The sequence below is a fragment of the Pelobates fuscus genome, chromosome 8 (genome assembly GCF_036172605.1).
Source record: "Pelobates fuscus isolate aPelFus1 chromosome 8, aPelFus1.pri, whole genome shotgun sequence".
Lineage (NCBI taxonomy): Eukaryota > Metazoa > Chordata > Amphibia > Anura > Pelobatidae > Pelobates > Pelobates fuscus.
Genome location: NC_086324.1, coordinates 153,518,345 through 153,544,238, shown reverse-complemented (window position 1 = coordinate 153,544,238; position 25,894 = coordinate 153,518,345). Strand labels below are relative to the sequence as shown.

Below are 25,894 nucleotides of genomic sequence, written 5' to 3'. Positions count from 1 at the left end.
GCATTAAGTCTGAAGCAGGCTCATGCGTTGACCACTGCAGAAGTTACCAAGTGGTTTCCTGTGGTTTGGAGCTTCGTCCGGTGGAGCTGGTTACTAAATTATATTTTATCTGCAACAGATGTTTCATAAATGTGCGGTGTAGTATTTTTTTTTTTTTTTTTATGCAACTGTCAGAGCAACCTAAGAATAACGTAGTTCTGAAACTTTAAATCATATAGATCTGAAACCGTATGTGGGATTTTCCCCAAGCTTCAGACCGAAATGAAGAGCCCGTTGATGTCTTACAGACAAGCTGTGAATGTCACTGGCTGTATGTACGTTGACTTCCGTGACGTTGCATGACAAGAAGAAAGCAGCTGTTCCTTCTGAGAGCATGTTTAGGCTGAGCTGAAACTGTGCTATAGATAGATTCACATGTGCAACCTCTGGTCGTCTGCCATGTTTATTCCACCATCCAGACGGAAAACGGTGAGTCTAATCTCCCTTGGTATTGATAGGACTGAAGCCCTAATAAGTAATGTCTCTCGTTCTGTGTCTTTGTTTTCAGATTTTTTTTTTTCTCTTGTCTGCACTTTTGTATCTGACTAGCAAAACTACCCTTCATTCTCTTTGCCCCAACACCACATAAATATTTTTTGTAACCTAGAGATTATTGAGATTGTACACAAGCTTCCTATTCATTTATGTAATCAGATAACATTTGAAAACGTTTTCTGAGCAAAACACGAGCAATCTTCCAGATAGTAAACGTTACAATGAAATAGTTTCTATATGAACTAAACTAAACTCTTAGTGGGTGTGAGAATGGAGATTTTAAAGGACACTCCAGACACCTACAACACTTCGGTTTGCTGAAGTGCTTTATGTGTGTAGACTGTGTTTTTTTTCATTTTACAAAAAGTGCAGGATTCAATAGAAATTTACAAAACAAATTAACGTTGTTACACCTCCTTGGCTGTCACTCACGCAGCTGAGCCTGTTACTTCCTGGTCTCCTGGTTGAGCTAAACTCAAGAGGCAGCAATTGTCCAAATCACCTGCCTTGCAAAGACTTCTCATTGAGCTCCACTGGGAAGTCTCTGATTGGACAACCACAGAATGTCTGGGCAGAGTAAGAAGGGAAGGACTTGCAAAGAGAACTGCAGTGCTTAGAATGTTTCCTTAATTCAGCTCATTCTCAAGCTGAATGAAGGGCAGCAGTTGAAATCCAAGACTGTAACTTAAACTTAATGTTGTACAGCTCTGGGACATCACTGCGTGCTCAAACATAATTTTCCCTCTACTGTCTTTCCAAGAATGCATGATCACCCATGCGCTACTTGCCATGGTACCACATTGAGCAACATCAGAACACATGATTGCTTTGCTTAGCTGGTGTGTCGTTACACCCACTGGTTTTATGAGAAAGTGTTAACATTATATCTGCACGCCCCCTTAGACAAATAAACTCTAATAAAATTCAGAGACCACCCATTCCTCATGAACAGTCACCGTCCAAAATACCATCATCTATAATTTCATACACATTCCCTCTCCCTTTGTACCCGAAGTCCTCTGCATTATCTTCCTTCTCCTGAACCCTGCACAGCTCACTCTAACTCCTACTTTCTCAGCCATGCGCATCATGATAACCTAGGGTTCTGATTTTTTAAAGACTGTTTTCTTTGGGCTGTTATTGAATGACACTGGGCATGAGCTGTTGCTTCAAGTGAACGTCAGCTAGTTGGGGGCATTCATCCCCCGCCTCCCATGTGGCCACTGTGTGAGCTGATGGGAAAGCTAGTGGTATCAGCATTTCTATTGCTTATATTTAGGACATTGCTCTAAATTGTACTTATGTTGGGGGCACACCCTGCACACTATAATTACTAACGTAAACAAGACTTGAAGATTAGCATTATCTAATCCTGCTTGGTGCCAAATGTTAAGAGGGAGCTCAATGACTGGACTGCCAGACGTCGCATACCACTGGCACCTTATATGCACTCTTCAGAGCTACCATTGGGTTAACTTTATTAATTGTTTGATGCTGGCTGTTGCAGCGGCTCCGCCATCAGACAACCGTCTGCTCCTGCCTCCTGCAATACTGCTGCATTACATCAAGGGTAATTCACAATTGTATCACTTTGAAAGAAAGGATGCAAAGAAAAGAATGAGAAAAAGGAAATAAGAAAAAGATAGACAGACAGATTGATTCTAAATGCCTTTATTTCAGACTCCTTTACCGCAAGGCTCCCATCTGCTTGCAGACGAGCAATTTTCCTGTGGTTGAAACTCAGCCAATGTGAACAGATAAAGGTGTTTTTTTTCTTATCGCAAACAAGCAATGAGCTATGCTGAGTTGACAAACCCATTTGCAAAATTTTGTTAAAAATGTTTAGTTGGAAGAAAATTCACGTAATATGCAATTAGAGATCTGTGCCGTTCAAACTTTGAACTCAGCACAACCCAATATTTACTGATCAAACTCCCAAATATTTTACCCAAATCTTTACCAGAATACCCTGGGGCACATACAAACAAGAAACAATGGGAAAAAAATAGAAACTAGAAGCCCCTTTAGTTAAAGGACCACTCTAGGCACCCAGACCACTTCAGCTTAATGAAGTGGTTTGGGTGCCAGGTACCTCTAGGATTAACCCTTTTTTTTATAAACATAGCAGTTTCAGAGAAACTGCTATGTTTATAATGAGGGTTAATCCAGCCTCCAAATCCTCTAGTGGCTGTCTCACTGACAGCCGCTAGAGGCGCTTGCGTGATTCTCACTGTGAAAATCACAGTGAGAGCACGCAAGCGTCCATAGGAAAGCATTGTAAATGCTTTCCTATGCGACCGGCTGAATGCGAGCGCGGCTCCTGCCGCGCATGCGCATTCAGCCGATGACGTCGCGATCAAGATGGAGAGGAGGAGGAAAGCTCCCCGCCCGGCGCTGGAAAAAGAGGTAAGTTTAACCCCTTCCTCTCTCCAGAGCCCGGCGGGAGGGGGTCCCTGAGGGTGGGGGCACCCTCAGGGTACTCTAGTGCCAGGAAAACGAGTATGTTTTCCTGGCACTAGAGTGGTCCTTTAATGTGCCAAATGTTTTTTGAGAACATTAGAAGAAGACGTCTTGAAAGAACCAACAGAGAAAGCTGTAATTATGGGAACTCACCAGTCACCCCGTAATCTTGGACACCAGGAAAAGAGGGGTCACTTTCAAGGGAGGCTGAGTTTCTGTGTTCCCAAACGTCTGCACCCCAACTATCCGTATTCTTACACCAGTGCAATATGTGAGATCTGGCCAAAAAACCCAATTGATCTTATCCTCTCCCAAACCTTCACCCCTCTGTGAAAATCTTGTTAGCCAGCTTACCCGATTAGCGCCCCCTCCCCCCCCCCCTCCGCCATAAATGAATAATGTCCTGTTAATGGAATGCTAAACCAGTATAAGGACAGGTGAGGCGATAATGACAAAAGGTTTGCCCTCAAAAGGCACAAGCCACAAATCTTTGCTACATTAAACTAAATCGTAAATCAGGCAACGTGAATTAGGTAGCTAGTGGCTTTTTGAAGATATGACAAAAATAAAACTAATTGGACAATAAACTTATAGGTGGAAATATCCCCTTTATAATACTGTACAACCAAAAATGAATATTACAACATATATAAAAAGTGTCTGCTATGTTGAGAGTGTATAGCTATGTTAATGTTACGTTACGTCTAGTTGTATGATAATAAGGATTAGAATTTCTGTTTCATATCCTTACTGTGCTGAACATTTACAGAGTTTACAAATTTTAGGACAAATTAGCTGAAATTAAAACTTAGTGGGCATAGCGAAGTTTTCCAGTTTAGCTTTTTGCCTTAAAATTTGAAAATCACATGAAATGCACTCGAAATTCTCTGCAATTCACACGTTAGTGAATAACTCTGCATGTGCGTCTTATATTGTAGTCTGCCTGGTGTTTGTACATGTGAATACACTGTCTATGCCTTGCTTATGCCCAGGAAGTTTGAACAAAAGGCTCCATTCACAGAGCTTGTAAGAAGAGTGGGAGTGCACAGAAATAAATATTCAATGCATCCGCAAACCACAGGGGGTTTATGTAACAGTACACCACTTAATTCTCTTTTTTTAACCTTTTCAATGTCAGAGGTGAAGCGAGATGTTGTAGGCAGGATTTGTGGTATTGATAGGGTTAAAGGGACTCTCCGTTTTCCGACATATCCGTTTTCCTGGCACTGCAGGACCCTGCAGTGCCCCTCTCCCCCCACCCCCCCATTCCAAGTTGCTGAGGGGGTTAAAACCCCTTCAGTGACTTACCTGAATCCAGCGCCGATGTACCTCGGTGCTGGGTCCGGCTCAGCCCACGCTCCCCAGACCGGCGGGGGAGACCGAATGCGCATGTGCGGCAATGGCTGCGCGCATTAGACCTCCCCATAAGAAAGCATTATTCAGTGCTTTCCTATGGGGATTCCGGTGACGCTGGAGGTCCTCATGCATAGCGTGTAGACGTCCAGCGATGTTTAAACACTTGATAGACAGCCACTAGAGGAGGACAAACTGCAGTAATTACACTTGCAGGGTTAAGGGTGGTGGGAGTTGACACCCAGACCACTCCAATGGGCAGAAGTGGTCTGAGTGCCCGGTGTGTCCCTTTAAGGGTTGTAGAGCATAATACAAAACTATTGTTTGCAAATTTAATGGCAAACTAACCAAACTGCAAATATAGGTCATTTGAAGAATATTCTTCAGTTTTACTTTTGTACCCTAAAATGTACAATTCGTTTGACAATCAGTTTTCCATAATTCACAGTTTTGTGAAAAATATCCACTGGCAGTATTTATTTACCGCAATAAATAATACAATTAAAAAAGAAAGACATAACTTTAGGGATTTATGTACTAAAAAGTGAATAATAGTGAATAGTTGAAGTTCTTTTTCTAACCTGAAAATTTTAGCCTAAATATTGCATATTTTGGCTTTACATTCACCCTGTTTAATGTACATGATCCTACTGTTACTGTGTCTAGGTTCAATTAAGATTCTATATTCCTATATTTTGTAATCTGAATCTGTCAAACTGTATTCACTACAGGTAAATGGAAATTCAATATAACTATAGCTACCTTCTAAACTTGAACAGCTTCTATGATTGCATTTATTTACGATGCACGTACATACACTACGTGTTCACTTAAATCAAAGTATATAAAAGGAAACAAATGTTCTTAAAGGCACACTGAAAATGTGTAAACAATATTTTTTGTTTTTTTCTTTTGTCTTAGCGTGCAGACACTGGTTGTAACAATCTTTGATATTTCCAAAATGCGTGCCCTACATGCAACAGGTGTCCTACATTTATTTACAAAAAATCATGGGACACTGGATTTAACGCAGAGTTTTTTCGTTGCCGTATGTTACTCTGCCTTTAAGGCATGCTTAGAGGCAAAGGTTCCAACCGAAGGATACATTCCCACACACCAGTTATCCCAAAAGATTCCTATATGACATGAGCTGTCACTTGCTGGCTTCCCCATATGTTGAGAGGTAATGTGTAGGCCTCCGGAGCTTGCCAGCACAGATGGGGGTGACTCAACTGTAGACAGATTTGGATGCAAGCCTCCGGAAGGAAGCAGGAGAAAGAATAAGATTCTTTCTGGAGTTTGCTATGCGTTGTTGGCTGTGTATATTCCTCATAGCAGCTTCCTAGACAAGGCGTTGCGGACAGGAGGCTGGGAACCGTGCCAGGCTGGTCTCAGATTCCTGGTAGACTCCGGGCCTAATTGGGCATCTGGTTAATCTGACGGAAGCCAATGGGCAGTGGGGACCATTCATTACAGAATAGAGACAGAGGAAATGGCCCAGGTGGGAGCTACAAAGATCAGGACAAATAGCTTGTGTAAAAAAAAATAAAAAAAAAAAAATATTCCAATTAAAAATCATTGACATCACACATATATTCCCAGAGCCACAGTAGGATTCCTGATCTCTTCATTCCAAAGCAGTGGTCAGTTTCACATAGGGAATCGTGCATGTGAACCGTGAATTAACTAGTTTACTGCCAGTGCAATTAACTGCATATTTTACTTGCTAGGAACCTTAAGAGCAAACTGCTATGTCTTATTTTGTGTATGACTAGACGAGGAATATGCGTGGGAGGTTTTCACTAAGCTGTTAACCCCCGGCACTTTATGCCCTATTTATGGACATTTTTCCAATATTTTCCACTGTTCAGCAAAAAAATGTTTCCCTCGTACTAAATATAGCATTATAAGCTTTGTTACTAATGAATGGGTGGAAAGTTCTAGTTATTTAATTGGCCAACGGGTAGTCATTCTTTTTCTGTGCTAGACAACATTTGAAAAGGTTGAAAACTGCTAAGAGAGATTGATGACAAGTTTTTGCAGGCTGGTTTTCCCTAGTCTCTATTTTTGTATATTTTTGGTGCAATTATCATAGCAAATATATTGCTCTCCTGCAGATTACTTCACTTTTGAAACTTGAACACCAGAATTATTCTGGTGTAAATGTTTGCCTGTTGACAAAATCCCACAGAGGAGGATTAAATGGAACACTATAATGTAAGGAATAGAATCATGTATTCCTGACACTATAGTGCAGGCTTCCCCAAACTCCGGCCCTCCAGATGTTGCTGAACTACAACTCCCATGATTTTCAGCCTATCTATTTCATTCATAGAATCATGGCAGTTGTAGTTGGGCAACATCGGGAGGGCCGGAGTTTGGGGAAGCCTGCTATAGTGTTTAACTATTAAGGTTACCGGACCCCCTTTAATCGCATGGGAAAGGTGAGTTTGCTTTCCTTTTATCCCGCGCTGCACCAGTCTTGCCACAGTTGGCTTCGTCAGGTCCCACCTCCATGGCTGAGATGATCAGTCTTGACGACCTCAGCCAATCCAATACTTTCCCATAGGACACTATAGACACAAGAACTACTACATTAAGCTGTGGTGGTTCTGGTGACCCTGGTGTCCTTTTAAGCTCATATAGGTTTGGAAGATGCCGGAGAATAATGTAAAAGTTTCACTGTGACAAAAGTGATAGAAATTCTACAACTTTCAAAAACCAAGCAAATGACCCAGTGCAGGATATGAAAGGAAAAGTTATCTGATAATTGAATATAAAAAAATGTAAATACTGCAACATATTTTAATAACGTTTTTAGATACTATACCAAAATCCTTGAGGATACATTAAAAACGATATATTTGTTTAAAAGCTGAAATTTGGGACAATGTTTTACATCAGTTTCAACAGTCTAACTTTGATCTTCCCACTGCTGCCCTAGGCCATTGATCTCTCGCACTATGTCACCAAGTAGATCATAACACCAACTAGATGATGTCACTTGCCAAAAAGGGTTTGAGAGGGACAGCACAGTGCCTGATCAATATTACAATTTCTAGTGGTTTTGTTAAGATATAGGCTAGCACAAGCTAATTAGTGTTATCTGAAGAAGAACACGTAAGGAAAGATTCTGTGGGTTAAAGGTCAATGGACATAACAACATTTAAGAACTTGACTTATTGTTATATCAGGACTGAAAATGTTGCTTTGATAGATTTTGATTTTAAGGAAGGAGAGATTAAAAGGATTATTAACTAAACTAAAAATTGTCTGGAATTCACCGGAAAATGTATATATTTCTAAAAAAAAAAAAAATCAAACCCACCTATATTACATGCTCAGCTATTTGTGCCTAGATTTTGCAATTTTTGGGTCATTCCCAGACAATTAAACGAGTAACCCTGGAAAATCTGTTCTTTGTCCATTTACCGATTTACATACTCCATGCGTTTGGCTTATTTACTAAGCAAGGAATAAAGGGACACTGCAAATACTTAAAGCACATCAGGTTTAAAGAGGGTCCTCTTTTTTCATTTTACAAAAAAATGGAAATTTTAATAAAAATTTTCACTTTTATAAATTAACCTTGCTACACGCCCCTGGCTGTCAATCAGACAACCAGTCCTGTTACTTCCTGGTTTGGTTACCTCGGTGGAGCTAAACTCCAGAGGCAGCAATTGCCCAGAGCACCTGCCTTGCAAAGACTTCTCATTGAGCTGCATTGGGAGGTACGTGATTGGACAGTCACAGAAAGTCTGGGCGGGGTTAGAAGGGGAGGGCTTACAAAGACTGCAGACGAGATCTACAGCTTTCACAAACTGTTTATAGGTATATATCGGTGAAGAAAATACAATACTAATTGCATGCATGTTTTCTTTGGAGTTGTATCTACTAAATAGTGTTGTTGTTTTTATGGGCAGGGCAGGTACTTGCAGAATTTAGGCTAAAATAACCAAAATTCTAAAATTTGCAAGTGCAACTAAATTACCAGCTATTACCGAAAAGTGTTGAGATTGTGCTTGACTTTCCCCCATGATGCTGTGCATTGTGCCAATGAATTTTTATTATAAGTTCAGGATAGCGTTCATTTGGCTTGGATCTTCACAAGCTAGCTGTGTTTCTTTACTTATATGTGGAATTGACTACTTCCCTGACATCAAAAGATCTCCCCGAGCAGCGCTTTAAAAATGCCTCCCTGGTGGTCCGTGGTGCAGCCACACTTCCTCGTAGTTCCTGCGCTCTGTGAGGGAGTTGGAACAAAGAAGCCAGGTTTCCTAGCCTGCACTCTGACATCAGCACAGAGGACTAGACCAGAAGGCCTGCGGCTGCTCTAGGAGCCCACCGGACCACCAGGTAGCCCACACGATAACCGGGGAATGTCTCTCTGTCCCCTTCCTGCCCAGGAGGTAAGCAGTAGGTGGGCAAATGTAATGTGAAAGAAAAGACACTTACAATGTGGGGAGACTGTTTTAACACAGCCTCCACATATAATGTCCCTCCATACATACACACTAAGCCCCCATATATAATCACCCCCTCAGTCACCCTGCCACAGTCACAGACCACCCAACCTTGTCACACTCACCACCCCACATCCTGTCACAATCACTCCCACTCACTATCACACTCAGCACCCACATCCTGTCACAATCACTCCCACTCACTATCACACTCAGCACCCACATCCTGTCACAATCACTCCCACTCACTATCACACTCACCACCCACATCCTGTCACAATCACTCCCACTCACTATCACACTCAGCACCCACATCCTGTCACAATCACTCCCACTCACTATCACACTCAGCACCCACATCCTGTCACAATCACTCCCACTCACTATCACACTCAGCACCCACATCCTGTCACAATCACTCCCACTCACTATCACACTCACCACCCACATCCTGTCACAATCACTCCCACTCACTATCACACTCAGCACCCACATCCTGTCACAATCACTCCCACTAACTATCACACTCAGCACCCACATCCTGTCACAATCACTCCCACTCACTATCACACTCACCACCCACATCCTGTCACAATCACTCCCACTAACTATCACACTCACCCCTGAGGTTGGTCTACAATAAAGTTTGTAAATTTAAAGCCAAAACAACACAGTATGAAAAATTATCAAATTCTACCACTAACGCATAAGTGTTTCTCTTTAAATGTCAAAATGCCTCCTAAATTGTGATGTATAATATTGAGGCAGGGGGTTGGTAGGTCAATGGGGGTGTGCCAGTGACTCCTCTTTGGTTACTGGTGACAATTAAAACACGTGGCTCTGCCTTAAAAGGGGGAAGGCCATCCAGCGAAGGAGTGTGTCACCCTTGCAACAATGCACACCAGACTGACTGACAGTCTCCTTGGCGGACTAAACCTACTGTGGAATTTACAACATCACAAATGCCTGACCCAATTACAAATTTAATAGCACTCAGCATATGGGCAGCCATGATTGACATCTCGGCAACCCGTCATCCTGTCAAACTTTACAGATACTCTATGGCTAGTTAGATAATTTTGTCGTGGGCATGCCCACCTGTTGGACCGCTCCCACTCTGAACTGCAAACCTGCCAAACATGGCCCATCTGAATCACTGAGCTATACAATTTTATTACATTTTTCCCCTAAGCCCTCCCATTGCGACATTATTACATCTCAAACTTTGCTACATCAATTGATTTACCAATATAGATATCTGTTGGTCACCTCGCCCATTACTGTCAATGTGAATCATAACACACGTTCAAAGGTCCCACCTAGTCATACAAAGAAAAAAGAAGTCCGCTTGAGTACATTATCTGAAAATACATTATTGCACAATTCCATCTTGTGATAATCCTTTTAGCAGTGTACACAATGCATTTCTTTGCTGTAAAACTTAACAATTGATCAGCGATAAGATAAAGCCAATTGCCCAATCTATTTTGTCCATTTCCTCTGTAAAAAAAAACACAACCAAAAACCACAGCCTCGTTTATTAATATTATTTTCTGCTAAAAACGCAAACAAACTTCAGACTGCTAGTTAAATCTCCTGCATTTCAGATTTTTACATTTATATATATATATATATACATAAAAAAAACGATATTGTATATAATTATATATAATAAAACAAGCAGATTATGTTATCATATCCAAGTGTATTAAATAAAACGTAATGCATGGTGTGACTGACAATTTGACGGAGTCCCAGCCTGTCCTAGATTATTGGGAGTTATATTTGTGGACAGCAGACATTTATTCAGTTCCGTTCTAGATATACGTGTTTACATGCGAATGTGTCATGGAGCTTGGTTATGCGGCAAAGCTGGTATATTCTACCAAATCTGGAATGAACGTAACACATCGCACTAAAGGTACACGAAGTAAAACAGAACTTAAAGTATGTTATTCCGTAGCTTGTTTTTTTTCTATCAGGCTGGAAATCTCTATGTCAGCTTAGCATTTCCCTCAGATTCCCAGGCCCCGTTGTTTGACTTTATCATATGACCGCTCGTACAAACTGCTGGCGACAAGGGTTGAGCATCCTGTCACTCTGTTCAGGAAACGTGAAGAAGGGAACAAACTTGATGGATCGTAGTTATGACATTTTTTTTTACAGAGCTGCGTTTTGGAGAGAAAAAAAAAGAATCAGCTCTATTTTTGTCCATGTCCCAAGCGTTCATTCAATCTCTGAATTTATTCTAAAATCTAATACGTACCTATATATGCATGGTGATTTTAGATCCGCATGTTCCGAAAGTGGAGCAATCACTATGGAAACTGACTTATAGCGCTGCTTGCTTCTTTTTTCGAATGTAGAATGGTGCCCCAAAATTTATAAATAAAGCACATGAAGTTTCTTTTGTTGGCCACTCATACCTCACAAAATTTAAAATGGACGAAGCGGGACACTTTAATAATAGGGGTGCAGGTGGGGGTATGGCCAGGGGCGGGGTTTTCTGAGAAATTTTAGGTGACTTACTAATAATAATTTATGCAATTAAAATGTAATTTAGAACAATGTATGTCTCTTATCTACACAGACTGATTTCTATCTCCCTTTAATATACATCTACCACATGTAAAACTAAAGCTGGACTTCCTGTGAAGGAATACACTACATTCCATGGGGATAATAATAATGAAAAGTTATACCTTTATTAGTAAAATTCACTTCATCCAATTTATTTATTTTAACCAAATTTACCTGATTTCACCTTTTATACCTGGGGTCTCAACAGGAGGTTCCCAGGGAGAACAAATAGGATTGTGACATCCCCGGCGCCTTGGTGTCTGTTCCTGAGCTGGTACTTTAATTAGCGGCCAGACACCTTGGCATCGGGGCACAAAATACAACATGAGTTCCCGTGCCCACATCCCCATATAACCAGTGCCCCCATGAAGGTTGTGTTTGAGCGCCCACCTTGTCAAAAAGGTGCCCGGATCGGATGTGGCTAGACGATTCTAGATGGTAGCCAAAGTTTCAGCGGGTCGCGGCTAGCCTCCGATCCGGCGCAGAGTTCCATGACGCTGGGTGGAAAGTCCCGGTCACTCAAAACATCAGTGCTTTCTGTAATCCGTGGCAGCTCCTCCTTTTCTATCTCCCACCAAAAAGCGCCCTGTAATGTGTTGTTTGGACCGAGAGCGCTTTTATTTTAGCAGACCACGGCTGACCTGCGATCCGAGACAGAGTTCGAGAGTGATGAGCGATGGCTCTCGGTCAGGTGCGCTGTGCTTCTGGAGCCTTCCTGCGGCTGTATACTGTTCTAGAGGGCTGCTAGGAAAGGTGCCGGATGACTGGCATGGCTGGGAGGACGGGGAGCAATAGTGACTAGGCTGAGACTGGGGTTGAGGTGAAGAGCTACCACTTCAGTACAATTCTGGGGTGAGTGACTGGTCTGTCACAAAAATACTTTTTCTCATTTTTTTTTCAATCAACTGAAATGTAAAAATTGGGGGGGGTGATTTAACTAGAAGGCTATGTAAAGTCAGCTGGCAGTTAATTATACAAAAATAATAAAATACAAATAAACACTTCCAGAACTGTAAACATAAACAATACCTGGGAACACTGTACCGTACCCATCTTGTGATTTCTGGATCTGTCTATTCATTCCTCTTCTCACTAGTGGAAGTGGTGGAACCAGTCACAGAAGAAGGACAAAACTGAACATACTGAGGTTATTCACTAAAGTGTGATTTTTTTTTTTTTTTTTTTTTTTTAAAAGATGTTTTGAGAATTAGATTTTTGAGAATCTAAAAAACTGAACACATCTTTGACATGGATATTTTTTTTTTTTCCATTTTGACCTAAAATTTAAACTTTTCCTTGATTTTCTAAAAAATAATAACAATAAATGAAACTATAGTGAGACATTTTATGGTTAGGGTAGCTATAGAAGACTCCCTCTCCCAAAGAAAAGAGTTTTGATGCTGTCATTTTATAGTGGTCTGAAAACCTAGATTTTCCATACCAAACCTGGCAGGTTTAGAGAAATCCCATTATTTCACACTAATTTACATTTTTTGAACAATTAATCAAACTATTGAACTGACAGCGTCTTTACCTTTACCATGTGTTGCTCTATCACACTGAAAATAAAAATATTAAGTGATGTATTTCAGAGTGGATACACAAATATTTCAAGAGGTATATTGCTAATATCGGTAGGGCAAAAAGGAAACAAATCGTAAATCATATGAAGCAAATCCACAGGCAGCCTCCTGTAACATTCTTGCAGATTATGTGATCTGTCGGTTATTATATTAATAATTATGGAATGTCAGGGCATTGAGCTTTTAAAATATCTGGATAATTCGGTGTAACCTTGGTAAGGGAACTGATAGCAGATCTAAGGCCAGATCTAAGCACACACTTCTCTACCAGTTTCAGACTCCCACTTTCAATCTCTGCCAGTGTCTCAGTGGACTGTTTACTAAAGCAAAGTAGTCTTAAAAGCAACACTATAGTTAACAGAACAACTACAGCTTAATGTAGTTGTTCTGGTGTCTATACACTGTCCCTGCAGGCATTTTGCTGTAAACACTGCCTTTACAGTGAAAAGGCAGTGTTTACATTACTGCCTAGGGACACCTCCAGTGGCAGTCACTCAGATGGCCACTAGAGGTGCTTCCTATCTCAGTGCTGCACATTGTACAACACCGGCTTTCAGCTTCTCAACGCCTTGCATTGAGGCGCTGAACCTTCTCCAAGAGATAACTAATGCACATGCGCGGCACAGTGCAGCATTTTGCCACGTATGAGCATTAGTCTCCCAAATGCTTTCCTATAGGAAAACATTAGATTGCCTGTGATCATCAAATTTGATGATCTCAGTCATGAAGATGGAATCAGGCAAACCTAAACAGCACTTTTAAAACTACAGTGTCAGGAATCTAAACTTGTATTCCTGACCCTATAGTGTTTCTTTAAGTCAGCAGCATGCAAATAAATCTAGGCTAGATTTTAGAAATGTGGGATTTTTTTATTCAATAAGCACAGTGAATATATATCAGACGTGACAATGATCTCAGTCGTGCAAAGTATTCATGGATCAATAATGACATCTTCCTGACTCAGTGAGCTTTTTAGATAAGGTAGGTGTAAATTAGTAAGTCAGTAGGTTTGGAAGACAGAAAGGCAGTCACAGAGAAAAGTAAAGAATGGGGGGGCGGGTGTGAGGGGGAGAGAATTACGAGAAGACGGAAACACTAGAAATTAAACGGGAAAAGGGGCGATCTTTCAAGTTAACTATGACATGTGGGGACTAAGGGTTATGTGCTATATCTAATTCCATCCCATTTCCTGAAACAGTTGTGGGCCTTGGGAGGGAGAGCTAAACAAGTGTGCTTACCAGCACCAAGACTCAGCTTTAAAGCAGCTCTGTCACCCCCCAGCCCCCAAAAATATAATTTCATAAAGATAAAATAATAGAATGTTTATGAAATGCTCATAAAGACTGTCTTGCAATTTTATTGAAATTCCAACGCAGTTCAAAGATAAGTAGGCACTGCTTTTATGTATTTTTCCTACACTTGACAAAGCGCCACAAAATGGTGTAGCCAGAGCTCACAAACTCTCAGCCATCACTAGTTACGGCTGAGGGGAAACATGGCTTTGTCTATGGAGGATCCCGCAGTATAACGGCATCCTCCATACTCATCACACAAAGGTGAGAGTACAGCACTGACGTTGGCTCTTGGTAGATAAAGCGCAAGGAGCTGAAGAGGTGCCCATGGAAAAAGATGGTGGTTGCGAGGAGCATCTTCAGGTAAGTAAAACTAACTTTTCCCTGCACTCTGTGGCCACTGCACTGCCAACAGCAAAATCACCATCTGGGGTCTTTGCAAAATAGGCACAAACCGCAGAAGGTGACCGAGCCGGTTGAAGCCTTTTCATTAATAGAGAAAGGCTGAGCCTAGTGGGCTTATCTGCTCGAAACAGACAATGATGACATTGATAATAGGGAAAAGTTAAAAATCAGTCGGGGTCATGGGCGCCTAAGCCTCATTAATTCATGATCACACATAAGAGCTGCTGTAGCTCAAATTGCTGAAAAACGTAATGATAGAAAGGTGTCAGAACACTCACAGATTGCTGCACATAGGGCTGTGACGGGTCAGAATGTCCATGACGACCCCTGTCTACCACCAAAAGTGCCTTCAATAGGGACATGAGCAACACAACTGGATCATTTAGCAATGAAAGAAGGTTGCCTGGTCTGATGAGTTGTGTTTTCTTTTAGATCAGGTGGATGTCCAGGTGTGTGTGCATCATTTACCTGGGGAAGAGATAGCAGCAGGATGAACTATGTTAAGAATGTAGGCCGGCTGAGGCGGTGTTATGCTGTGGGCAATGTTCTGCTGGGAAACCTTGTGTCCTGGCATTCATGTGGAAGTTATTTTGACACGTGCCAACTATCTAGCAATTGTTGCAGACCACATACACCCATTCATAGCAATGGTGTTCCCCGATGGCAGTGACCTCTTTCAGCAGAATAATGCATCCTGCCACACTGCAAAGATGATTCAGTAATTGAGGAACATGACAAAGAGTTCAAGGTGTTGCCTTGGCCTTCGAGTTACTTAGATCTCAATCCAATTGGGCATCTGTGCGATCCATGGAGACCCCACTTCGCAGCTTGCAGGACATAAATGATCTGCTGCTAATGTCTTGGTGCCAGATCTCACAGGACACGTTCAGAGGTCTTTCGGAGTCCGTGCCTCGATGCATCAGCATTGTTTTGGCAGCACAAGCGGGACCTACACCATATTAGGCAGGTGGTTTTAATGTTCTGCCCTCACCTAGCTATTTTATTCTAAACTTTTTAATATTCTTGCCGGTTCTCCCCAACCCCAGTTTACTGTTAATAAATGTCACAGTATAATTTAAAAGTATTATTTATAGGCTGGAATACTTTGGGTTTTTTTTCCCACTAAACAGTAAGTTGTGTTGAGATGACAATGTCTTGTAACTTGTAAAATGTAACTTGTAAAATGTAGGCCAAATAAATTCAAGAGAGAGATACACATTTTCACTTGCTACAAGCTGGTGTCACAATTTGCTCTGGTGGGACCTTGTGAACCCATTATAACCTGAAGTTTGGGCAGGAGTAAGCTGCATTTTCACAGCTATTTAGTTAAGGCATGGCTGAGGGTCGTGGGTGTGAGAAATTTCACCTAGCATTTTTGGGTCAAAACAGAAAATTGGAAAATGTGTGCAACTGGGTGGGATCGTTTTCTAAACCTGTTGTTTACGTGTAAATGTTGCAACTCATTTACTATGTAACCACAGTTGAGTGTTTAGTGAATAATCTTTTTTCTTTAACCCATCAGGAAAAATGTCACAATTTAAATTTTTTTTTATTTGGAGTTTGTGAAACTTCCCGTTGTAAAACAGAGATTGCATTAGTCAATTCATCAAGATACGTCATCGTATTTGTCCTTTTTACCTTCCTTTTCTTCTGTTAATGTAACGAGTGTCTTACTCTTTTAGGAGTAGTTTACTAAAACAGGGTGTGGAGAGAATTGAACTACAAACTTGGGCCAAAACAGACAAAATCCTTAAACCCAACAATTTATTATTATGCGCCTCATGTCTGCTATAAAATGTGATCATTTTTACCCCAATATTTTACATTTAAGAGATGTTTGAATAAACAGGTTGGTATCACAGCCTTTTACTGAGTGTCACATTTGAAAGAGCTTTAGGCTGTGTATTCCAGTGTGACAGGACTTTGTTTCTCTATATTACAGTATGGCACAGAGTGTTACTCTATATTACAGTATGGCACAGAGTGTTACTCTATATCACGTCTGCTACTGAGTGATACTCTGTATTACAGCCTGGTATGGAGGGATACTCTGTATTACAGTCTGGTACGGAGTGATACTCTGTATTACAGTCTGGTACGGAGTGATACTCTGTATTACAGTCTGGTACGGAGTGATACTCTGTATTACAGCCTGGTACGGAGTGATACTCTGTATTACAGCCTGGTACGGAGTGATACTCTGTATTACAGTCTGGTATGGAGTGTTACTCTATATTACAACCTGGTACGGAGTGATACTCTGTATTACAGTCTGGTACTGAGTGATACTCTGTATTACAGTCTGGTACTGAGTGATACTCTGTATTACAGCCTGGTACAGAGTGATACTCTGTATTACAGCCTGGTACAGAGTGATACTCTGTATTACAGCCTGGTACGGAGTGATACTCTGTATTACAGCCTGGTATGGAGTGTTACTCTATATTACAACCTGGTACGGAGTGATACTCTGTATTACAGCCTGGTACTGAGTGATACTCTGCATTACAGCCTGGTACTGAGTGATACTCTGTATTACAGCCTGGTACAGAGTGATACTCTGTATTACAGCCTGGTACAGAGTGATACTCTGTATTACAGCCTGGTACAGAGTGATACTCTGCATTACAGCCTGGTACGGAGTGATACTCTGTATTACAGCCTGGTACGGAGTGATACTCTGTATTGCAGCCTGGTACGGAGTGATACTCTGTATTGCAGCCTGGTACGGAGTGATACTCTGTATTGCAGCCTGGTACGGAGTGATACTCTGTATTGCAGCCTGGTACGGAGTGATACTCTGTATTGCAGCCTGGTACGGAGTGATACTCTGTATTACAGCCTGGTACGGAGTGTTACTCTATATTACAGTCTGGTACGGAGGGATACTTTGCATTACAGCCTGGTACAAAGTATTACTCAATATTACAGCCTGGTACTGAGTGTTACTCTGTATTGCAGCCTGGTAGTGAGTGTTAGTGATTGTTACTCTGTATTACAGCCTGGGCAGGGAGTTCCAGGTCAGTGTACTAAGTGATACATTGTATTAGAGCCTGCTAATAGCCAGTGTTTCAGTGTGACAGGGCTTGGTACCCTATGTAACTATGTTACAGAACCTGCCACTAAATGTTAATCTATGTTTGAGCCTTGTTATGAGTGTTACTATGTATATGTTTTCAACACAGAAAAAAGAGAAAGAATTTGAGTATTTGGGTTACCAGTATAACAGAGCCATAGTCAGATACTGCATAGGGTAAAAAACTACAATAGTTAAAACTAGACCTAGTAAAAGTTACGTTTAACTATTATAATTTATTTACCATATGCAGTATCTGACTATATCTGTTATACTGGCATGCCTACTATTCTCTCTCTTTTTTCTGTGTTGCAATCGTTTCATAGGGCTTATCCCCCAAATTAGGAGGATACACATATATTGGCACCCGTTTCTTCTTGTTTTCTCTAATTTCAATATGTATATGTTTTACTCTGTAATAGACCGGTTATCTGGTTGTTACTCATTATTAGATCTTGTACCAACTGTTACTCTGTATTAGAGCATGCAGGCACTGTGTGTTACTCTGTATTAGAGCATGCAGGCACTGTGTGTTACTCTGTATTAGAGATATGCACTGAATGTTACTTGATATTATGGAATTGTCTTGTGCTATTATAGTCTCATACTGTCACTCTGTATTAGACTCTTGTACTACTGGGTGTTACTCTGTATTAGAGCATGCAGGCACTGTGTTTTACTCTGTATTACACCCTTGTACTACTGGGTGTTACTCTGTATTAGAGCATGCAGGCACTGTGAGTTACTCTGTATTAGAGCATGCAGGCACTGTGTGTTACTCTGTATTACACCCTTGTACTACTGGGTGTTACTCTGTATTAGAGCATGCATGCACTGTGAGTTACTCTGTATTAGAGCATGCAGGCACTGTGTGGTACTCTGTATTACACCCTTGTACTACTGGGTGTTACTCTGTATTAGAGAATGCAGGCACTGGGTGTTACTCTGTATTAGAGCATGCAGGCACTGGGTGTTACTCTGTATTAGACCCTTGTACTACTGGGTGTTACTCTGTATTAGAGCATGCCGCACTGTGTGTTACTCTGTATTACACCCTTGTACTACTGGGTGATACTCTGTATTAGAGAATGCAGGCAGTGGGTGTTACTCTGTATTAGAGCATGCAGGCACTGTGAGTTACTCTGTATTAGAGCATGCAGGCACTGGGTGTTACTCCGTATTAGAGCATGCAGGCCCTGTATTACTCTGTATTAGAGCCTTGTACGGTGTGTGTGGTTCTGTGATAGAAGCCCCTCCTCTCTTGTGGATTAGGCTGTGATAGTGTGTCTCTCTCACTCAGTGAGTGTTACACAGCAGCCCTGCTCCCTCCTCACTCTTACAGTCAGTGAGTGTTACATACACAGCAGCCCTGCTCCCTCCTCTCTCTCACACTCAGTGAGAGTAACACAGTATCCTTGCTCCCTCCTCTCTCTCACACTCAATGAGTGTTACACAGCAGCCTTGCTCTCTCCTCTCTCTCACACTCAGTGAGAGTAACACCGTATCCTTGCTCCCTGCTCTCTCTCACACTCAATGAGTGTTACACAGCAGCCTTGCTCCCTCCTCTCTCACACTCAGTGAGTGTTACATACACAGCAGCCCTGCTCCCTCCTCTCTCTCACACTCAGTGAGAGTAACACAACAGCCCTGCTCCCTCCTCTCTCACACACTCAGTGAGTGTTACACAGCAGCCCTGCTCCCTCCTCTCTCTCACACTCAATGAGTGTTACACAGCAGCCCTGCTCCCTCCTCTCTCACACTCAGTGAGAGTAACACAGCAGCCTTGCTCCCTCCTCTCTCTCACACTCAATGAGTGTTACACAGCAGCCCTGTTCCCTCCTCTCTCTCACTCAGTGAGAGTAACACAGCAGCCCTGTTCCCTCCTCTCTCTCACTCAGTGAGAGTAACACAGCAGCCCTGCTCCCTCCTCTCTCTCACACTCAATGAGTGTTACACAGCAGCCCTGCTCCCTCCTCTCTCTCACACTCAGTGAGAGTAACACAACAGCCCTGCTCCCTCCTCTCTCACACACTCAGTGAGTGTTACACAGCAGCCCTGCTCCCTCCTCTCTCCTCTCTCTCACACTCAGTGCGAGTTGCACAGCAGCCCTGCTCCCTCCTCTCTCACACTCAGTGCGTGTTACACAGCAGCCTTGCTCCCTCCTCTCTCACACTCAGTGAGTGTTACATACACAGCAGCCCTGTTCCCTCCTCTCTCTCACACTCAGTGAGAGTAACACAGCAGCCTTGCTCCCTCCTCTCTCTCACACTCAATGAGTGTTACACAGCAGCCCTGTTCCCTCCTCTCTCTCACACTCAGTGAGAGTAACACAGCAGCCCTGCTCCCTCCTCTCTCACACACTCAGTGAGAGTAACACAGCAGCCTTGCTCCCTCCTCTCTCTCACACTCAATGAGTGTTACACAGCAGCCCTGTTCCCTCCTCTCTCTCACACTCAGTGAGAGTAACACAGCAGCCCTGCTCCCTCCTCTCTCACACACTCAGTGAGAGTAACACAGCAGCCCTGCTCCCTCCTCTCTCTCACACTCAATGAGTGTTACACAGCAGCCCTGCTCCCTCCTCTCTCTCACACTCAATGAGTGTTACACAGCAGCCCTGCTCCCTCCTCTCTCACACTCAGTGAGAGTAACACAACAGCCCTGCTCCCTCCTCTCTCACACACTCAGTGAGTGTTACACAGCAGCCCTGCTCCCTCCTCTCTCTCACACTCAATGAGTGTTACACAGCAGCCCTGTTCCCTCCTCTCTCACACACTCAGTGAGAGTAACACAGCAGCCTTGCTCCCTCCTCTCTCACACTCAATGAGTGTTACACAGCAGCCCTGTTCCCTCCTCTCTCTCACACTCAGTGAGAGTAACACAACAGCCCTGCTCCCTCCTCTCTCACACACTCAGTGAGTGTTACACAGCAGCCCTGCTCCCTCCTCTCTCTCACTCAGTGAGTGTTACACAGCAGCCCTGCTCCCTCCTCTCTCTCACACTCAGTGCGAGTTGCACAGCAGCCCTGCTCCCTCCTCTCTCTCACACTCAGTGCGAGTTGCACAGCAGCCCTGCTCCCTCCTCTCTCACACACTCAGTGAGTGTTGTTACACAGCAGCCCTGCTCCCTCCTCTCTCTCACACTCAGTGCGAGTTGCACAGCAGCCTTGCTCCCTCCTCTATCTCCTCCCCCCTCCTCTCTCCTCCCTTTCTTCCAGTCTCTTGTTTCTCTCCCCCAGCCTGGCTCCCATCTCCCTGCCCCTGCTTTTCCTCTCCATAGACACTCTATCCTCTGCCCCCAGCGGCCCTGATTTTTCCCTCTGCACTCTCCCCCTGCACTGGAAGGGGTGGGGAGACAGGACCCCTACTACAGACCATCACTGGGGTCCAACCCTGGCACAGAAAAGCCCCTGCATTGAGAAGCCAGCCCAGTGGGGTGAGTGTTTCCTTTAACATGTTGTTGCTGATGTTTTGGGGTGGGGAGGGAGGGGTAAGAATCAGGCATGTACCCCCATATATTCCCAAGTACAGGACTCCCTGCCCCCATACCCATCCTTCTAGAAGCACAGAGGCCTGTTGCATGGGAAGATGACTAAAGCAAGAGGCCTCTTCTGGGTGTGTGGTGTAACCCTTTCCTTGTCCTTTTTAATCATTTAACCCCTTCACCGCTGAAACCAGGCCCTGCACCCCCCTATTGCCCCCTAGGCATTGCAGAGCTGAAATCATGTTTCAATCTTCTGAATAAATATTTAAAGGTCTGCAGATACTCCCCTCCCTCCCCCATCCCTCCCTCTCTCTCTCTCCCTTCCTAACTGTACACATTAGTTCGTGCTTGCAGATAGCACCAAAACAAACACTCCCCAGCCCTAAAATAATAGTAACCCCACAAAAACTCTCATTGTAGATGCAGTGTCCTCGATGCATAGTATCCCCCTGTGCCAGCTGAAATGTGTGTCTTTTTATTATGGTTCGCATCACGTTAAGTTTTATTTTGTTAGTAGATTGAGTGCCTTTTCCTACCCTCTTTGTTTCTGGGGGAGGGCTGTTTTTGGGAGGAAGTCTGGGGCAGAGAACAGTTATTGTGTCTCTTCCCCCCCCCTCCCCCCCCCCCCCCCCCCTCTTTGTCAGAAGGAAAGCCTTTATCTTATGTGTTTATTTGTGAGCACTATCTCTTTACATTCCCCAACCCCTTCCAGATTTTCAAAAAAAAAATAAAGATAAAATAAAGTGTGTGTGCATGTATTTGTGTATGTATGTGTACATTATACTATTCTTTTTCTGCAAACTTTGCATTATAATTCTGATGAAAGGTCTTAATATTCCATTGGTTTTTCTTTCATTTTGGGGAGACATTTCACTGTTTGAACTATGCATTCCAATTCTTTCAGAATTGAGGATTTACTGGTATAGACATTTCTTACACATTGCTTTGCTAAAAGCCTTGAAAAACCTGCCCCCCCCCCAGTTTAAATATTTTAGGAGTGGCTTAAAAAAAAAAAAAAAAAAAAGACTATCATGGTTATATAATTCAGATACGTTATGATGTGTTTATTTTAATACATAATACTTTATATATAGGTTTTTCCACTAGCAGTAGCATTAATTACGAGATGCTGTGTGAGTAATGATGTTTGTAAATGGAGAGATCCCATATGAGTTCTGCTTATTCCTAGCAGGGTGTGAGGACTCCTTGTGTGCTGCAGTGATTGTCAAGCAGGGCTGTAAAAACAAGAAAAGGTAATGATTTATAACAGGGCGGAAATGCATCTTGGGAGTTGTAGTCCCAGACCAGATCTGTACCAGTTGGTTATCAGTCTTTTGGCTGCCTTTGATTCCTGAAATACGATCTTAGTTTTAATTTAGTTGTCACCTGGAAGCAAGGTGACAGATAAGCTGATGACTGTTGTATTCTCAGTAATGCCAAGTGATTTAGGGCCCCAATAGCCGAATTGTAACAATCTTACAAATCAGTCATTAGTTTTTTTTTTTTTTTTTTGAATTTTTATTTATTTTTTACATTTCAAATTTGAACTTAACTTTTATTCTGGAAAATTCACAGTGGATAAACCCTCCATGTGCATGGTGATGGCATTCTAAATTACGTGACCCAAGTAAAAAAAAAAAAAAAAAATACGAAATAATAATTAAAAAAATGGTATACTTCCCACTAAATTTAAAGTGCAATATGGGCCCGCTAGTCACAAAGTGTCTGTCATGTTCAGCTTTATGGAAGTTGTAACTTGTTAGCACGTAATCCTTAATTGAGTCGCTTACATGAAATCATGGATTGCAGCGTTGACATTCCTGGTGAATGAATGAACTAAGTAGCAGTCATATCTGGTGAATAGCGACCACTTACAGCAAGGAGACCTCTGGCCTATATATATCGCCATAGGATTGATATAATGCCTGGTAATCCTCTGGTTAAACAGGTAGTAATTACAGATGTTTTTTGTGGTGCTTCTTGAAAGGGTGAATTAAACCTCTAAATTTGTTATATATATATTTTTACCAAGATTTTACGTAGCTATTCTCAAAGTTGGTTACATCGAAAATCCATAATTTTTTTTTTTTTAGCACTTATAAGTCATTTACAAAATATTGCCTGCCAACTGTCTCTGAGATCCAGAATTTAGGTCAAGCTCTCTAGATGACATTAAGTAGATATTTTAGGCAACTTTTTTTTTTTTTATCCTAAATTGCACCTTGAGAAGTCCACCTTGGGCACAGAATGTGTCTCTCCCTCTCCCTAGAAAATTCTAAACTCAGCTGAACCACAAAATTCTCTAAATCTATTCTCTAGTCAATGGGCAATTTTAAATATTTAAATTTTATTTATTTTTATTTAAATTTTTTATTTTTGTTGTGCTGTTAAGTACAACGAAGACTGTATTGCCACAGCATTAACAAGCACAGTCATAGTAAACAGTTGCCGCTGCTCTCTGAAAGGCTTTGTGAGTCTGACCCCAAGATGGCCCCTCGCCAGTGTCAGCCTTTCATGAGTGTGGAGTTCTGGGGGTTTTTCTGCGTCCCTCCGTTTGACCACCCGTGGTGGGCTCTTTGGTAGGTCTTTTGGTTCCGGAGGTCTCACGCGAGCCTCTAACTTCTCCCAAAAGGAGCTGAAGATTCTGTCTAGTCGGAGCTCCATTTCCAGCCTTTTACTGCATGGGTCGGCAGTGTGGGAGGCATCCGCCATTTTGATACTAGGCTCGGGACTCCGTGATATTATTGCGTTCTCACCGCTTTGCTGGGGGATTGTGTTGAGGTAGACTGGGATAACCGCAGCCGGTACAGAGAGAGGGGAATGAGGACCCAGATTCTGATTCCCGTCTTTTCGCGGCAGCAGGAGAGCGGCCATCTCTCCCACGCCCACCATACTTGTAGGCCTTTACAAGAGTTTTGGGAAAGTACTGCTTGAAATGTCGCTTGGGTGGTGTCACATCTCGCTTGGTGGCCTTTATGTGTCGGATACTTTGCGTTTTGTTAGCAAAAATCTGCTTTATCTGCCCCTTAGCGTCCTCTTAGCTCTGCGTTCAGGCCCCACCCCATCGTCTTTTTATTTATTTGTTAATAAGTGTATTGTCAGGAAGCCAGGCGATAATTGGCTACTGTTTATAACATGAATGTGTAAAAAATGCTCACATCCTTTTGTAGCAATAGGGTGTTTTATTTCAATACATGTTATACAATGCCTTTTCCTGAGTGAGTAAAATGCAGTTTAAAGCATGCACAGGGTTTTATTAGCAAAAAAAGAAAATATCTTCCTATTCCCTAACCGTTTTGTACTATTAGAACTTGAAGATGTTATACAGAATTTTTCCTTGTTGGAATCCTAAGTGCCACTCTGAATATTGAACAGTGCTACAATCACAATTAAAGGGACACTATAGTCACCTAAATTACTTTAGCTAAATAAAGCAGTTTTAGTGTATAGCTCATTCTCCTGCAATTTCACTGCTCAATTCACTGTCATTTAGGAGTTAAATCACTTTGTTTCTGTTTATGCAGCCCTAGCCACACCTCCCCTGGCTATGATTGACAGAGCCTGCATGAAAAAAAACTGGTTTCACTTTCAAACAGATGTAATTTACCTTAAATAATTGTATCTCAATCTCTAAATTGAACTTTAATCACATACAGGAGGCTCTTGCAGGGTCTAGCAAGCTATTAACATAGCAGTGGATAAGAAAATCTTAATTAAACAGAACTTGCAATAAAGAAAGCCTAAATAGGGCTCTCTTTACAGGAAGTGTTTATGGAAGGCTGTGCAAGTCACATGCAGGGAGGTGTGACTAGTGTTCATAGACAAAGGGATTTAACTCCTAAATAGCAGCAGGGGCATGATCTATACACCAAAACTGCTTCATTAAGCTAAAGTTGTTTAGGTGACTATAGTGTCCCTTTAAGTGGGTTCTTTATATCCTGCAAACACAATCTGCATCGATTGAATAAAAAATAACTGTAAAGGGTAATCATGGAATGCATTTTACAGACCATTTAACCCAAGCAGATTGTTGTTGTGTATACTTGACACGCATGTACTACACAATATGAACGGATTTACCTTCACTTAACCACTTGCAGGCAAAATGACTAGAGCGTTAGATTTCTGACTTGTATGGACTGTGCAGCCCTGCTATTTTAAGTTATTATTTTTGTATTTATTTAATTTTTTTCACGGCCAAATAATCTTAACATAATTGCAAGGTAATTCATAAAATACCAAAATTTGGTGAATTCATTTAAAATGGTAAAATTTGAGCGGAAATATGCAACTTGGCTAATTTAGCCTCAGTTTTTTTTTCCTTTCTTATTTATTAACCGAAAAGTTTGTGTTTAGTGTGCAACCCTCTTGCTGTAATTTTCTCTTTTGTGTGTGTGTGTGTTTTAGCGCCTTTTTAAATAAACGTTGATATAGCCTGCAAAAGACATAAAAATAGAACAACTAAAATTATTCACAGTACTGTGATGACTTGCCTATCTATATTTTGTATACTATAAACATACTTCCTGTGTTCTATGGCCTGTGGCTATATTGGCAGGAAATCTAAGGAATGCCGATTAGGTGTGTGTTCATTGTCATATATGTATTGAATTCTGGGTGTGTAGGTATAGAAACTCGATCTTTTAGGGGTGCTGTGTTTATGGCAAT

General features: G+C 42.0%; 1 protein-coding gene across 3 annotated transcripts in view; it reads left to right on the top strand.

The window, feature by feature from the left end:
* The first annotated feature begins 230 nt into the window (after positions 1-230).
* Positions 231-25,894, top strand: part of EPN2 (epsin 2) — a 67,114-nt gene continuing 41,450 nt past the window's right edge. Inside the window, exon 1 of one of the 3 annotated variants that reach the window (XM_063430442.1) lies at positions 231-468. The gene's annotated coding sequence lies outside the window, so the exon portion shown is untranslated. Of the gene's footprint in view, positions 469-20,932; positions 21,179-25,894 lie in introns of those variants that run through there. The other 2 variants (XM_063430441.1, XM_063430443.1) reach the window with 2 other exon arrangements.